Consider the following 17,610-nt stretch of genomic DNA (forward strand, 5'->3'; position numbering starts at 1 on the left):
ATTCTTGCGTAATCCCTGACCTTTTGTCCCTCTCACAGCTCAGGGTGACAAGTTACAGGCCTGTTTTCACACCAGAGTGATAGAGAGAGAGTCTAGGCTTATTTATGGCTTGTCAGACTGAGCCTGCAGCCTTTTATTTCAAAGTTATACAGTAAACAAGTACACAAAAACGCTGCACCCGACGACCAGGGCCGTAGAAAAATATTCATATAAAATCCATTTTTGGGTCTTTTGACTTGAATTTTTTTTTGGTGAAAGCCAAGACATGTGGCTATGACTCTCAGTTGTTATTTGGTCCCCAACATGTTCCAGAAAAATAAGATTAATCAGTTTATCAGGTAAACAACCCAGGTGGAAATGAAAACCTGCATTCAAACCCCTGTAACTTTGTGGCAGTAAGGCCTAGAATCAACCTGAAACTAGTTTCTGAAACTAGAGAATCTCTTCTTTCCAATGAGACCCCTGTGTGTCAGGCTCACCCCTGTGTGTCAAAGTATGTGGGAGCTGTACCACTTTTTGTTGGGCAAGTCACATAGGCGGAGATCCTTAAGAGGATAAGAAGATGAAGTAAGAGTGTGGTATTAAATCTGCTTATTTATTCAGACATTTCTTTACATTACTATGACACTGATCTTATTTTTTCTTTTTCCTTGCCAGCTCTGATGAGGCTCGGTGACAAAGATTACGTAAGGGTGAATATCACATGACTGAACTTGACGTATTGAAATCATTATGTTGTGCTGAATCTGTTTTAATTTTAGAATTAATTATTTAAACATCTTTTAATATTTAGAAATCAGAGACCACTTCATATAGTGTTCCACATACAGCTCGGGCATCACATGGTAAGATTGGAGTTGTGCACTTATCTGAGTCAATAACATTGTTGTTTTTACTTTCTTTATTGTCACACATTTAAATGTCTTTTTAATAAGTATTTGTCTTCCCAGACTCGGTCACCTCTGCCCTTGTTATTCAGTGTGCAGCCACCTCCTCTGTAACAGACAGTTAAACGTAAGAAAGATTATTTTGTGTCTTTGTTAAGGGCCAAGAGTGATTGCTGTTGTCAGGGTCTGTAGCTGTAATTAGAAAATCTTCATTCGTTTGATTTTTATTTCAGCTCTTCCTAAAGGCCCTCCTCCATTTTATCTTGGCTACGATCATGATGTCCATGAGTGGCAGTGTTCACATCTGAGGCTATAAAAGGCTCACTATGACAACGATGGCTCCTCTGTCAATTTTTCTTTTATCAGCAAGTCCCTGTCAGATACTTCTACTGTTCCACAAAGGTCTTTAAAGCTCAGTGGTGAAGGACTAACAAACCCCAGAATGCCGTTTCAAGGCTTTTTTGGAAACTGAGTCCTTTCACAGAGAACTTCCGACCACAAAGAAATGGGTGGAGGAAAAAAGACGAAATCTTCGTTTTCTGAAATGGAAAGAATACAAAAATAAATGTTCTGCTATAAATATTCTTTTACATGTAGTAAACATTTAACTTGTACATGTACCCCTTTCACCACCAGGCTCAAAGCTCCGTCTCAAGCTCTCTCAGCTCCGTCCTTGGCTCTCCTAAGGTAATTACCACAGACACGGCAGAGCTAACTTTAGCTTAGCTTAGCTCTCTCGACTCTGTCCTCGGCTCTCCTACGGTAATTACCACAGACACGACAGTGCTAACTTTAGCTTAGCTTAGCTTAGCTCTCTCGACTCTGTCCTCGGCTCTCCTGAGGTAATTACCACAGACTCGGCAGTGCTAACTTTAACTTAGCTTAGATCTCTCAGCTTAGTCCTCGGCTCTTCTGAGGTAATTACCACAGACTCTGCAGTGCTAACTTTAGCTTAGCTTAGCTTAGCTCTCTTAGCTCAGTCCTCAGCTCTCCTTAGGTAATTACCACAGACTCAGCAGTGCTAACTTTAGCTTAGCTCTCTTAGCTCAGTCCTTGGCTCTCCTGAGGTAATTACCACAGACTCTACAGTGCTAACTTTAGCTTAGCTTAGCTTAGCTCTCTCAGCTCAGTCCTTGGCTCTCATGAGGTAATTGCAACAGTCACGGCAGTGCTAACTTTAGCTTAGCTTATCTCTCTCAGCTCAGTCCACAGCTTTCCTGAGGTAATTACCACAGACACAGCAGTGCTAATTTTAGCTTAGCTTAGCTTAGCTCTCTCAGCTCAGTCCTCGGCTCTCCTGAGGTAAATACCACAGACTTTGCAGTCTTAACTTTAGCTTAGCTCTCTCAGCTCCGTCCTAGGCTCTCCTGAGGTAATTACTACAGACTTGGCAGTGCTAACTTTAGCTTAGCTCTCTCAGCTCCTTCCTCGGCTGTCCTGAGGTTATTACCACAGACACGGCAGTGCTAGCTTTAGCTTAGCTTAGCTCTCTCAGCTCAGTGCTTGGCTCTCCTGAGGTAATTACCACAGACTCGGCAGTGCTACCTTTAGCTTAGCTTTCTCAGCTCTGTCCTTGGCTCTCCTGAGGTAATTAACACAGACACGGCAGTGCTAACTTTAGCTTAGCTTAGCTCTCTCAGCTCAGTCATTGGCTTTCCTGAGGTAATTACCACAGACTCAGTAGTGCTAACTTTAGCTTAGCTCTCTCAGCTCCATCCTTGGCTCTCCTGAGGTAATTACCACAGACTTGGCAGTGCTAACCTTAGCTTAGCGCTCTCAGCTCCATCCTCGGCTCTCCTGAGGTAATTACCACAGACACATCAGTGCCAACTTTAGCTTAGCTTACCTTTGTACTCTCAGCTCCATCCTCGGCTCTCCTGAGGTAATTACCACAGACACATCAGTGCCAATTTTAGCTTAGCTTACCTTTGTACTCTCAGCTCAGTCCTTGGCTCGGGCAATGGTGGCTCAACTGGTTAATGCTCTGGGTTGTTGATCGGAGGATCGGGGTTCAAGGCCCAGCACTGAGCAAGGCCCTCAACCCTCCCTGCTCCAGGGGCACTGTATCATAGCTGCCCCTGCACTCTGACCCCAACATTCTTAGTTGGGGTATGTGAAGAAAAGAATTCCACTGTGCTGTAATGTATATGTAGCTATAATAAATGCTTATGTGCCCCATTCTATTCATCTCTGTCCTCGGCTCTCCTGAGGTAATTACCACAGACTCGGCAGTGATAACTTTATCTTTATCTTTAACTTTACCTATGCTCTCTCAGCTCCGTCCTCGGCTCTCCTGAGGTAATTACCAGACTCGGCAGTGCTAACTTTAGCTTAGCTTAGCTCTCTCAGCTCCATCCTGAGCTCTCCAGAGTTAATTACCACAGACACGACAGAACATGAACATGACAGACCAGTGGCTGAAGTCAGTCAGGGACCACACTGACAGAAATGTTGCACTACAGGCCCTCAGAACCACAGTCCCCACAGGCTGGCCAGATGAGAAAGGAAAAACACCACACATTATCAGAGACTTTTGGCCTTATCGAGAGGAAATAAGTGCACAAGATGGTATCTTGTACAGAGGTCAGAAAGTCATTAATCCCAAATCACTGCACCCAGAGATGCTTAGGTGCATTCAGTCAAGCCACAAATGAGGGGATGAATGTTATCATCAAGCTCGTGAGATGTTGTATTGGCTTAGTATTCAAACGGAAATCAAAGACTTTGTGAGTAACTGTTTGACCTGCAACAAATTTGCACACAACCAACAGAAGAAACGATGATGTCTCATTACAATCACACCAGGCCTTGGAAAATTGTCACCAAGGACTTGATCAGTCATCGGCATCATCATCAATATTTTATTTGTGGAGCATTTCTCAGGTTTTTAGAAGATTGAACTGCTTTCTGACCTATCTGCGGAGACAGTCATCAGGCCCTGCAAGGCTCAGTTTGCTCCACATGGCCACCCAGACAGAATGATTACAGATAATCTATTAATAATTGCTTTTGTGAATACAGTCTCTGAAATTCGCTCTCGTGTGTCTGCCTTTTATTTTGATGCCTTTGTGAGACCCAAACACACCTCTCATACACACTCATATTTTGTGTATTTGTCCTGCAGTGTTTTGTATTGTCTTTTGTCTCACACTGTTTGCACTAGGTTGTACACGATGCAGTTTAAGTGTCATGAACAACTTACTTTAAATCCTTAGCTCTGTGTTGTTTCATGTAGCACCATGGTCATGGACAAAGGTTTCATTTCACTGTGCACTGCATCAGATATATATTGTTGAAATGACAACGAAAGCTTTTTGACTTGACTTAATTTCTGATGATAATTCCTGATCCTGTAGGTGGCACTGTGCACAGCTGACTGTGTTGCTGACTGTGCACAGCTCATCATTCTACATGTTAACATTTATGTATGTGAAACCATTTGAAATAAGTGACTTTAAGTGAATTTAATTATGTAATAATTATGTTGATGTCTGTTTGTAAACAATACTAAACAATAATATATTCTAAACATAATTGTTGGTTTTTCCTTTCCTTCATTTATTAATATCTGATATTTCCCTTTGGTATCAATGATCTACTACACTTTACCTCAGTAAAAATTTTAGTATAGTGATCATCCTATTTGTCCTCCATGCAAATGTTCTCATGTTGTCTATTATTGTTTTGTCTCCTTTTACAATCTTTCCTACACATCACACATTTACATTAATTAATTTGAACAATTTAAAATTAAGACCTTTTATAAAACAGATTTTATAAACAGACCTAACAGATTTTGTAAACATTATACAAATACACATTATTGTTTGTTGAGTAATGGACTGCTAATAAATAAATATTTATTTTCTAATCCTTTTGATATGATGAATTAACCCTTAGCAGTCATGCTACAAACAACATGTTTTAATAAAGTTTAGCAGTGTCATTTTTAAAACATTAAGATTTTAACACAAAGAATGTAGCTTAAAAGTGTCATTTCAACACATGTTTCTACTTTATTACACTTTTATAAACTTCTTGAACAACATATTTGGCAAAAAAAATGAATTAAATTAAACATCAGCCATTAAAAATTTAAATACTTGAACGTCAGTAAACAAAATATTCTAAAAATTTGTGTCTGTGACAAACCAAGTGAACAAGTGAATAAAGTTACAAACATTTATCAGAACACAACAAACTAAATGAATGGCAAAGAGAGAACATGTGAGTGAATTAATTAACACTCAGAATGAATAACTGACTCTAATTTGTCTTTAACAATAAATTCTTAAATAAAACACTGTAACTTAGACACATTGTCAATAAAATAGAACAGAAGGGTAAAAATTATATACACATTAATATGCGATGTGTTTTAATTGAGTAATATATTTAATAAGTGTAGTAGAACATTGTGAACGTCTTTGAACACCTTTTATAAATGATGGTCTGTTTTATCGGCTTCGTCCCAATCCGCACTGAGCCCCTCCCCTTCCCTCCTACACCCCTCCCCACTCCTTCACTATGGGACGCGCGCGCGATGACATCACCAGGTTCTCCTGCCATTGCGCGTGCAGGCTGTATTTTTACCTCAGACTTTAGCATTGTTAGCATGTTCCACAGATCATAATCTCATGCTGTTATTGTAGCGAATTTATTCTGAGGTAATTTGGAGAAATAAAGTGGTAAAGTGTGTAATTTGACCCACAGTATTAAAATTAATCAGAAAACAGTCATTATTGCTGCAGTTGAACAGGTAAAAAGTATATAGAAGTTGAATGTATGAATGTAGATTTATTTTCTAAATCATCTCTCATGTTTTAACCTGAATTGTGAAAACCCCTGAACGTTTCTAGTGTTTTAATTTATTTTAAATGTATTGAGAAGTTTGGATATTTCCCTTCTATTTATTTATAGCTGTAACTACTGTATAGAACAAGTAGATAAAATCAGGGCTCTCAAGTTTTGGCAAGAGTGACATCTCCAAAAGGGCGCTGCGGCATATTAAATATATGATAAATAGTCAAAAAGTTTTTCTGCGTGAGAAATACAATGTGTGGCTGGAGAGTGGGATAAAAAACAAAATGCGTGACTGTCACGCTCAATGTTTGATACTTGATAGCACTGTAAAATGTATAATGTCAATAATACACAGTTAAATAGCTACACAATGTGTAATAACATACTCAGTATGAACATATTGAGTACAATACAGTTAGCTTGTAGCTGCTAGCTAACAATATTAATGCTACTGTATTTAAGCTAGTTAAAATAATTGACTAAATCGTGTTAATATATTTCTCCTTATAATGCAGTGCAGTGAACAGAGACAAGAGTCTTACTGAATGTTTACTACTTTATTCAGGTACATTACATTTCTCATTTATCTAACTTAAGATAACAAAAGTAAGTAGTGTTTATCAAGTTTACCAAATATCCATTATAAAAACAGATCAGTCATTAAATCATCATACTGCTGGGGTTTATTTTCACAATACAGCTGTGATTTATTTTATTAAACACACAGCGTTCAGTCCTTTGTCAGGTTACATAAACTGACCTACATTTTGAATACATTAAAGTAATATTAACATATGGTCTCAGAGCTCTAATAAGATGCTCATAAGATGTATGTTCTACAGTTCATACTCACAGAAAGTACAGGAAATCCTCCAGAGACGTCATGGTTCGACAATAATGATTGGCAAGAAAAACACTACATCAGAACAGAAAAATAAATATACATTAAAAAAGATTTTAATGTACACATTTTGCCATGGACCAGATCTATTATGAAAATATATGATTGATAATGATTTCATTCAATTGAATGTTTAACGTCTGGTAATGCATAAAAAAATCTAATCTAGTTGAGCGTATAGTCAAAATAAACAAAATGCATTATTTATTGCCAGACACCTGTGAAGAGAGGCTTGTAGATGAGGATTTTAATAAAAATAATATACTGAATTCCTCTGTGAATTTGCAGATTTCATCTCAAACCTAGTTGTTTCTTTAGACAAAGCAATAATTCTTGGAGACGCTAGTATTCATTTTGATAAGTTAGAAGGTTTTTTCCTTTATCATTTAAGGGTGTTTTTCCTCAGACTTGCTCATTGTGGATAAATTCCATTACAATTAAATACAGTGGTGTGAAAAAGTGTTTGCCCCCTTCCTGATTTATAATTTTTTTTTGCATGTTTGTCACACTTTAATGTTTCAGATCATCAAATAAATTTAAATATTATTCAAAGATAACACAAGTAAACACAACATGCAGGTTTTTAAAAGAAGGTTTTTATTATTAAGGGAAAACAAAATCCAAACCTAAATAGACCTGTGTGAAAAAGGCCACCCTTAGCAGCAAGAACTGCAATCATGCGTTTGTGATAACTTGCAATGAGTCTGTTACAGAGCTGTGGAGGAATTTTGGTCAACTCATTATTACAGAATTGTTGTAATTCTGCCACATTGGATGGTTGTTGAGCATGAACCGCCTTTTTTAGGTCATGCCACAGCATCTCAATAGGATTCAGGTCAGGACTTTGACTAGGCCACTGGTGTGTTTTGGATCATTGTCCTGTGCAGAACCTAAGTTCCCAAAGAACATAAGGACATGATATTTGCATATGTGACTGTGTTAAATGTACATTTACATCTACTACTGCAGAGAGATTTACCAACAGTCTCCCAGAATTATCATGTTGATCAGGTGACTGACATTATATTCAAAATTACCAATTTTTTTCTTATTATAGCACATTTTGTCAGTTTAAACTTTTGATATGTTTATCTATGTTCTAATGTGAATAAAATAATGGTTTTATGAGATTTGCAAATCATTGCATTCTGCTTTTATTTACATGTTAGTGTCTTAATTTATTTGGAATTGGGGATGTCATTTCTTAAATAAATGTGTGATGTATTGATATTATTTCACAGGTTAACAGTTATAACATAAAGCCTTTTCTTCTTAGAACTCCAGATCATACCTACAACAATTTACTTACAGTTAAATTCTGCGATGGAAAGTTTTATGAGGAGATGTTGTTTGTGAAGATCTGACCTTCTGTGTACATGTCTAGAAGTTGTTTGTGACTAGAAATCGTTATTACCAGAGATAGTTTGAGCAAAAATATTAGAGGCTCAGAATGAGCCAGAGACAAGATGGTGAGACTCGAGGCTAAGTATCAGCTTAGGCAGACCATGGTAAAGTTATCCTGATCAGGAGATGATCAGGCTTTGTAATGTAGACAATCATTGTATTTATTTCTTATGTTTAGTGTTTGATCATGATTATAAATACTCAATGTAATAATGATCTGGGATTTTTCTCTTTGAGATTTTGTTGGAGAGTGTTGGGTCCTGTTGTGCAGCAGTACAAATAATTTGTGAAAATTTTTACTCTTGCTCGTGCCTACCAGTGTGCGATTTCTTCAATAATATCAATAACAATTCCAAATGGTAATATTGCCTACAGGGTTCAGTCCATAATGTGTTTTAAATAGTATAACTAATGTACTTCTGTAGGGAGACAGGAGACGTGTGGGATTTAGAAGCGTATAGAAAATCTTCAGTACAACTTGGTGTAGTCTTCACAACTACAAGTTCTATCTCAGTTCATGGATTAATATCAAAGAAGCAAAAGTAATCAGAAGTAAATAAAGTAGCATTTCTGAGTTTTACTGTATATACCTGCATCAGTAACATACAGATATAATCACTACTCAGTGATTCACTCAGTGTTCACTCGGCTTCTTCAATAAATTTACTGTACAGGAAGTGTGTGTGTGTGTGTGTGTGTGTGTGTGTGTGTGTGTGTGTGTGTGTGTGTGTGTGTGTGAGAGAGAGAGAGAGAGAGAGAGAGAGAGAGAGAGATTCTCCTCCATGTTGTATTTTAAACTCCACCTTTTCTCCTTTGAACAGTTTGAAGTGAAAGTGAAAGTCAGCAGGTCGTTTTTGTGACGAGAAAAAAAAACGAAGCTCTTTCATGAAAGATCACAGTGAGTACATGATTATAAAGCTGTATTATGTGAATGTTAAGATTATTTAAGTTCAAGTTCAAGTTTTTCTTTATTGTCAACTCTTTCACATGTACAGTATATACACAAAAAAGAATCGAAAATGTATTTCTCTCAGTCCCAAGGTGATTTAGTAAAAGAAGAACATTTGTGTCTTACACACTTTATTGATCTCTTTATCAGATATAATGGTGTAATGGAGCATTTTATCCTTTGTGAAGTGAACAGACCTGTGTGTTATGTGGTGTTCCTTACACATGTGTAAAGTTTACAGGAGTTTGTTAGAGAGGGAATAATATTCATATTCATTATAATATTTCCTGACATATTTATAATATCTCCTCTTCTTTCTCTCAAACAAATACAATAAGCAGCAATAATCAGAATAATGGTGCTTCCTGTTTGTGACACACACACACACACACACACACACACACACACACACACACACACACACACACACACGTTGCCATTTTAGAGTAGAGAGAATAAAAACCATCGAAGTGTAAAATAGAACTAATGTATTTTGAGAGATTCTGTCCTGAATCATTAATCTTACAAGTCAGAGCTATGACAGATTCCTACACCTGTAGATAATATTCAGGATGTATTCAGGATGATATCGTCTATTTATATTTACCATTTTTAAACCATAAAGCTTTATGTAGAACATCATCCTCAACTTAGAGCTGAAACAGACGACCATGTGTTTCTGTTGCATTAGACATACACGTGTTGTGCAGTTTTTTAATAGATTCATTCTTTTCTTTAGTGCCGTGTTAAAGTACAGGACATTTATATTGAAATGTCACATGCAACGTTAAACCATGTGGCCCTGCAGATATATTACCGTTACACATTTTTAATGCTGTCAGTAATAAAAAACTCATTGTTTGTTTAACACTCTGTAGAGGTTTTGTGCTATTCTTTATACAGTCTGCATTTCTATTATTTTCTTACAAGCTTTGTTCAGTTTGTACAAGTTTCAGTTGTCAGTTACTGATTCACAACAGTTTATTTTATTATAATAAAATATTCCAGGCTATGTTCAATTTATTTAAACTCCCATATAATTTAAGCTCATATGCCACTAACCAGAGCCTGTTGGAGAGAAAATGGTCAGTATATCAGTGATAATTTACAGAATCTTAAAAGCATTACTTTATGTTGTAAGTAAGGTTAAATATTAATTCATGCAACAGAAACGTAATTTCACATTCTTCTGTTCTTTTCTTACGAGGATCAAGTTATGTTTATACGATAAAAACCTCTGACTGTTTGTTATAATGTCACTGGAGTGTGAGAAACTCCAATCCTCTGAAATGAGTCAACAAGAGAAGCAACACAAGAGGTAAGGATGCAAATGTTTTTATAGTTTATAAAATATTTCTCTAACTAATACAAACCCCTTTTCCAGAAAAATTGTTCAAATTGCTAAAATGTAATTAAAGCTAATGTGTAATTTGTTCATTCACCTGGGCTTTTAACAGGCAAAAGGACAAAGACAAACTTAAATATCTTTGTTAAATATAAACAAATTTAGAAATTGATGCCTGTAGCACACTTAATGAAGTAGTGACAGAGGAACAATAAGACTGACAGGTTTATATTAACACTGTTCTGCATGTCACACTGTGTATGATTGTGTATGTGACAAAATAAAATTGTCAAAAATGATAAAAGATTGATGATAAACATTCAAACTGCATCAAGCACTAATAGAGGCTCATTAGGGCAGGAATCACACACCCCATATACTGGGGAGGAGAAGAGGACACAACATTGTGTCACAAAATTGTGCTGGCTAAACAATACTGATCAAATCTCCTGTATTATAGAAATTATCTGGATTAAATTACATAAATTTAAATAAGCACTTAATCATCAACACATTTATTTGGTCTTTAAGTTTTCTAACATTCAGTGTATAAACTCCTAGTTCAGTGGTTTTGCTCCAGGTGTGTAGTGTAATGGCTGAATCCCAACCTCCCTAAACACACACAGACACACACACACAGACACACACACACACACACACACACACACACACACACACACACACACACACACACACACACACACACACACACACACACATACACAAGCAAGAATGCTTTTTAACGATTCTGTCAGGAATAATAATTTTTTTTGACAATGACCAGAAGCAAACAACCAAAACTACCCTGAAGTGTTTCTGAATATCCTTAAGTGGCCCAAACAAAACCCAGAATTAAACCTACTGTTGTTTTCTCACCAGGACCAAGCTACACTAATTCTAAGAGACAGCAGACAGACTTTCTGAAACAATGTCAGGGGAGTTTGAGGATCTCAGAACATCCGAAATGAGTCATCCAGAGGAGCAGCACAAGATACAGAGGTAAGAAAAATAAGTAAAAGTAAACATTTATATATAATTTATTGCACTAACCTAAATCTATACAGGAAATGTTCTCAATTGAGAAGTGTCTGAATTAAATATTGTACAGAATGTAATATGTTTATTATTTCTTATAATCGTGTTTAAAATGTTTAAGAAATTAAGAAAATGAGACCAAATGTCAAAATTAGCAGTAAATTAGCAACACAGTGGAATTGGCATTGTAATCTATTGGGGAAAATGTGTGTTATAAACCAGAGTCACAGAAAAAAAGGTGACCTGAAAAAACATGTCAGAAAATCTGGATGAACAAAACCAGCGGCAGAAAAGACTAATAAAGTTGTGTGATAAAGTCACACACCACACACACCTCATACACTGTGCTCTGGCCAAAGTGCCTTTTAAATCAGGATATGTAAAGCACATTATTTACATAATGTGATCCGAAGATATTTAAATCACTATATTTTATAGTTTTAAAACTTTCTCTTTGTTCTAGTGAAACTAAGGAAAAGCCAGTCTCACCTGTATCCAGCTGTGTGTCCTTCAAGAGTGACCACTCACTGCCAGCTCCTCCAAACTTTACAGCTGAAACATCCTCTGTGGAAAGGTATTCCTCTCTTCTTCTGGGTTATTCAGGTCTTGTGTAATGTGCTTTAATATACTGTATGTGCTTTGGCTACAAGTGAGTGAAAAATTCATTTTTTAAGGGATATAATAAAAAAAAAAAGAAAAAAACAATTTTCAGGTGGACTAGAAGGTTGTCAGTGAAAAATCTAGAATGTTTAACCAGACAAATACTCTTCATAGATTATAAGGTAAATATATGTATTTTTAAATATATATTAAATGTTTGTTTTTTCCACAGAACCTCAAAAAAGAATCCAAAAATCATCTCTACAACTCGGATGGAGTCCATATTCAAGGTGTGTGTTGTGTGTGCTGTGTTACAGCAACATTATTTTAATCAGACAAAAGTGCATTTCAGTCTGATTTAATGTAACCTTTACCTCTGACTTACAAAGTGCTCACACTGGAGACATCGATATGAAATAAAGTCTCTCTAAAGAAAACGTCACCATATTAATGATTACACAAATTTTTAATCTATACATGAGGAGCGTTTCCCATATGAGTCCCTGTAAATAAGCTGTTACTATAGAAACCCTTTAGAATGTGAAATTAATCCATTTCACATTTTCTGACCAATCAGAATTCTGTGATATAAAAATCATATAACAGATTATGTAGCATTTAATTTTTTTTTACTTATTGTGTTAAATGTGTGTTAAATTAGGAGCTGGAGCACAAATTCATCACACTGTTGAAGAATGAGCTGAACAGGTTCAAGAAGCTACTTAGTGCTGATTACCCAGCATGCTCTGAGGCAGAGGCAGAGAATCTGCACTGTGTTAGAGAGAGTGTGCTGAAGATCACACTGCACATCCTGAAGAACATGAAGCAGAAAGATCTCGCTCACACACTGCAGATCAGTAAGAGCTTCTTATTATTACATTTTATCACATGAATGGAAACACACTGGGCCACTGGGCCATATTATCCTACTGATTATTATCCTAATGAATACAGTTTTACAACAAACAAATGACCCAGGGTTAATCCTAGTGTTCTGGGTCTATTACGTCTTATTGACGTATTTATTAGGAATATAATACCATTTTTGACCAAAATTGAGTTTCACATTATGTATATTGTTTATATTAAAATAATCATCATCACATTTGTCTGTTTGATAGAGCTGGCCTCTGTGTATCAGAGAAATCTCAAATCTGGACTTCTGAATAAATGTAAAAGAATTAATGAAGGAATCTCACAGCATGGGACATCAACACTTCTGAATCAGATCTTCACAGAGCTCTACATCACAGAGAGTTGGAGTGGAAACGTCAATAATGAACATGAGGTTAGACAGATTGAGACAGCGTCCAGGAAATCAGCAACAGAGGAGATACCCATCAAATGTAATGAGCTCTTTAAAGACAAGTCCATCAGAACTGTGCTGACAAAAGGAGTAGCTGGAATTGGAAAAACAGTGTCTGTGCAGAAGTTCATTCTGGACTGGGCTGAAGGAAAAGCAAATCAGGACGTCCTCTTCCTGTTTCCACTTCCCTTTAGAGAGCTGAATCTGATAAAGCAGGAACAATTCAGTCTGATGAGCCTTATTCATCAGTTTTTCCCCATGATTAAGGACTTGGAAGTAATAGACAGCAATGTCTACAAAGTTTTGTTCATCTTTGATGGTCTGGATGAGTGTCGACTTCCTCTAAATTTCCAGAACAACGAGATGTTGTGTGATGTGACAGAGTCAGCCTCTGTGGATGTGCTGCTGACGAACCTCATCAAGGGGAATCTGCTTCCTTCTGCTCTCCTTTGGATAACCACTCGACCAGGAGCAGCCAATCAGATCCCTCCTGAGTGTGTAAACCAGGTAACAGAGGTACGAGGGTTCAATGATCCTCAGAAAGAGGAGTACTTTAGGAAGAGGATCAGTGATCAGAGCCTGGCCAATAAAATCATCAGACACATGAAGTCTTCAAGAAGCATCTACATCATGTGCCACATCCCAGTCTTCTGCTGGATCTCAGCCACAGTTCTAGAGAAAATGTTGGGTGAAGCAGAAAGTGGAGAGATCCCCAAGACTCTGGCTCAGATGTTCACACACTTCCTGATCATTCAGATCAAACACAAGGACCAAAAGTACAATCTGAAATATGACCCTGATCCACAGAAGAGCAGAGAGAGTATCATGGCTTTGGGAAAACTGGCTTTCCAACAGCTGGATAAAGGAAACCTTATGTTTTATGATGAAGATCTGAGAGAATGTGGCATTGATGTCAGAGAAGTTGCAGTGTACTCAGGAGTGTGTACTCAAATCTTCAGAACAGAGTCTGGACTCCACCTGGGGAAAATGTTCAGCTTTGTGCATCTGAGTGTTCAGGAGTTTTTGGCTGCATTATATGCGTTTTTCTGCTTCACTGACAGAAAACAAATAAAAGAACAAGTCACTGATCTGTCTGGTCTTTTCAACAAATCAAAAATGTCTGAGTTCCTCAAGGGTGCAGTGGACCAGGCCTTACAGAGTGACAACGGACACTTGGACCTTTTCCTCCGCTTCCTTCTGGGCCTCTCAGTGGAGTCTAATCAGAAGCTCATTCGAGGTCTACTGATAAACACAGGAAGCAGCTCTGACTGCCAAAAGGACATAGTTGAGTACATCAAGTTAAAGTTTGAACAAAACCCATCTCCAGAGAGATCAATCAATCTGTTCTACTGTCTGAACGAGTTAAATGATGATTCACTGGTGAAAGAGATCCAAAGCTACATGAGCTCAGGTCAACTCTCTGAAGCTGAACTCTCACCTGCTCAGTGGTCTGCTCTGGTCTTTGTGTTGCTGACATCAGAGGAGGATCTGGAAGTGTTTGAGCTACAGAAGTTCTTAAGATCAGACGAATGCTTTAAGAGACTGTTACCAGTCGTCCAGGAAGCCACAACAGTTCTGTAAGTTTCTCTGTTGAACTCAGTTTTTAGGAATGAGAGCAGCTGTAGACTGGATTTAGTAGGGATTAATTTAATAATCCACAGTCAGTCACAACAGCCACAGCTCAAGAGCAACAGGGAGAACTAGGACTTAACACAAGAGGAAGACCTACTGTAGAGTGCACAATAAACTCTTCTAAGTGTGGCAAAGTTGTTGACAAATAAAATACAGGATACAAATGTAACCGATATATTAAAACCAAGAATACAAATTTAGCAAAATTAGATCAAGTAAGCCGACTACACCACCCTGTTAGGTACAGGGAACCCTTAGACAATTAACACATAAGTTCTTGTTCAATGACACAAAGGAGGAGATTCACTGCTTAATTAAGAGCAAAAATAGTTCATTAATACACATTATTTAATTTATTAAAATAGCCATAGAAGATCAGTCACCACAATACAATTAAAAAGGGAGTGGACTGTCCACCCACTTGTCTTCACACACTCACACTCATTCACAAGTAGACACACATCACACACCACTAGGAAAATGATCTGATACCAACTTCTGATACCAGGTGTTAGCATGTGATGTATGTTTTACTGATAATAAACAGATAAAAAGGAAATAACAGAGATCTGGCCATAATAAAGTGATTAATGGTGTGGCAAATTGTAAGCCTTTATTCTTCCACATTTTCCACATTACCAGTTGGCTGTTCTGGTCAAATCATTTAATAAACACAATCTTCTTTTTAAAATGATTATATTACATTCCTCCAATGAATCAGAAAACTCATCAAACTTTCTAAAACTGCTCCTAAGTAACTTTAATAATAAGAAGACATTTAATCGATCACAGACTGACTGTGTATAGCAGTGATTTTCTCTCTTATTTTTGTGTCTGTCTTCACAAAGGGTTCAATGTTTTCTGAGTTCCTCTGACAATCTCCTTTCAGGCTCAGTGAGTGTAACCTGACAGACAGAAGCTGCTGGGCTTTACACACAGTTCTCAGCTCAGAATCCTCCAAGCTGACTGAGGTGGATCTGAGCAGTAATCCTCTGGGGGACTCAGGAGTGAAGCAGCTTTGTGATGGACTGAAGAGTCCAAACTGTAAACTGGAGACACTGAGGTCAGTTCATCTTTATTATTCAAGTTCAGGTTTCAAGTTAGAAGTTAAAATTGATTGAAATGCTTGTAGTGAGGATCATGGTTAGGCAATCAGCAAGCAGCATACAGGGAAATACCAGGAGTCAGACACCAGACATCTAACAACTAACAGAAACAAAAGGCTTGGTAATTCCAGGTGTAACACAAACTGAGCATTACATCATCACAATGTGAGATGTGAAAGAACAGAAGAGTGTGAGCAGAAGTCTGGTGATTGTGAACAGGTTAGCGGTAATGGGTTCTGGGCTGTATTGTCTAAACTGCCATGACTGGAGGCCACAATGCATTCTGGGAAACTGAGTTCATTTACGGGGTTGACCTGACACCAGAAAAATAGTAATAGTGCCCTTTTATTAATTGATTAAACTGGACGTGTTAATATGAGGATTGATTTGGAAAATAATTTTAGGTTTATGATCAGGTGGCTAGAAACTACAAAGACCACAAACCTTTAAAGAAAACATTACAGTTACCTTTTAATTCTGATTCTGATATCCATTTAAACCACCAAGCAAAAGCATTTTAAACTAAATCCTACCAAACAGAATATGTTAGATTTAGATCTCTGTCATGAATAAATAATAATAGACATTTGTTCTCACAGACTTTCAGACTGCAGTATAACAGAGGAAGGATACATCGCTCTGTCTGAAGCTCTGAAATCATCTCACCTGATAGAGCTGGATCTCAGAGGGAACGACCCTGGAGCATCAGGAGTGAAGCTGCTCACTGATTTACTACAGGATCCAGACTGTAAACTGAACACACTGAGGTCAGCAAGATACAATACATGGTCAAATGTCTGTGGCCCCCTGATCATCACACACACAGCAAACTGTTACCATAAGGTCAGAAACACACAGTTCAGCTCCATGAAGACTTGGTGTGTTAATGTTGGAGTAGAAGAACTTGAGTGTCCTGATCCCTGAATGAACACAAATCCACAAAGTCCCCATCTAACATTTAGTAGATGCATTTACTTTATTTTTTTTGCTTTAGATGCATCTTAGAAAGGCTCCTTATTTTGTCAAACAAAACTTTTTGCCTGGTTTAATGAATTTCTCTACTTAGCTTTTATCATTTGTTCTAAAATTCTCCTTGTTGTGGGAAATAAATGTTCATCTAAATTCTCACTGACAAACAGACACAATTATAGAAGACAAGAGCATTCTGTGTCACTTACAGAAGTCAAAGAAAGAATCTGGTATTTATTGAACACATTTGTACTGTTTCAGTTATAGACCTCACAATGTAGCAGGAAAATGTTATTTTATAGTTTTTATAACTGACTATAAAGAGTTAAAACTTATACAGAAGACAAATGGTGACATTCTGTCTGTATCTATCAGTGACTTACTGCCTGATTTCCTGTTTGTGGTTGTGAAAGTTCACATATTAAAATATCAATAGAACTAATTGTGGATTTTGGACAGTTGACACTAAATAAGTCAGACGTGTCCCAGTACAATTGTGTCTCTACCAGTAAAATATCGAGGTAATATTCCAGTAACAGAAAACATACCTGCTGTCTCACCTCACTACACCTCTTAATAATATATTCAGTTTAAACCAAAACCTTTTACATTTAATTAAGAATCACTCATTTTTAAGATCAGTAGTTAAAATGATCTGATACTGAAGGTTTCA

At 37.1% G+C, this 17,610-nt stretch overlaps 3 protein-coding genes and 1 long non-coding RNA gene across 23 annotated transcripts in view; 3 read left to right on the plus strand and 1 right to left on the minus strand.

The window, feature by feature from the left end:
• Nucleotides 1-17,610, plus strand: part of LOC113657299 — a 1,727,325-nt gene that overhangs the window by 1,633,208 nt on the left and 76,507 nt on the right. The gene's annotated exons all lie outside the window — the stretch shown is intronic.
• LOC113634383 overlaps nt 1-17,610 on the minus strand; it is a 304,384-nt gene that overhangs the window by 62,649 nt on the left and 224,125 nt on the right. The gene's annotated exons all lie outside the window — the stretch shown is intronic.
• LOC113652928 lies at nt 652-4,421 on the plus strand. The gene is made up of 4 exons (XR_007144645.1): nt 652-692; nt 794-845; nt 951-1,014; nt 1,121-4,421. It is a non-coding gene; the product is annotated as an uncharacterized LOC113652928 (long non-coding RNA).
• Nucleotides 8,822-17,610, plus strand: part of LOC113662842 (NACHT, LRR and PYD domains-containing protein 12-like) — a 111,620-nt gene continuing 102,831 nt past the window's right edge. The window contains exon 1 of the mRNA XM_047822127.1: nt 8,822-8,893. The gene's annotated coding sequence lies outside the window, so the exon portion shown is untranslated. The remainder of the gene's footprint in view (nt 8,894-17,610) is intronic.

This window comes from Tachysurus fulvidraco, chromosome 13, assembly GCF_022655615.1.
Source record: "Tachysurus fulvidraco isolate hzauxx_2018 chromosome 13, HZAU_PFXX_2.0, whole genome shotgun sequence".
In the NCBI taxonomy this organism is placed as follows: domain Eukaryota; kingdom Metazoa; phylum Chordata; class Actinopteri; order Siluriformes; family Bagridae; genus Tachysurus; species Tachysurus fulvidraco.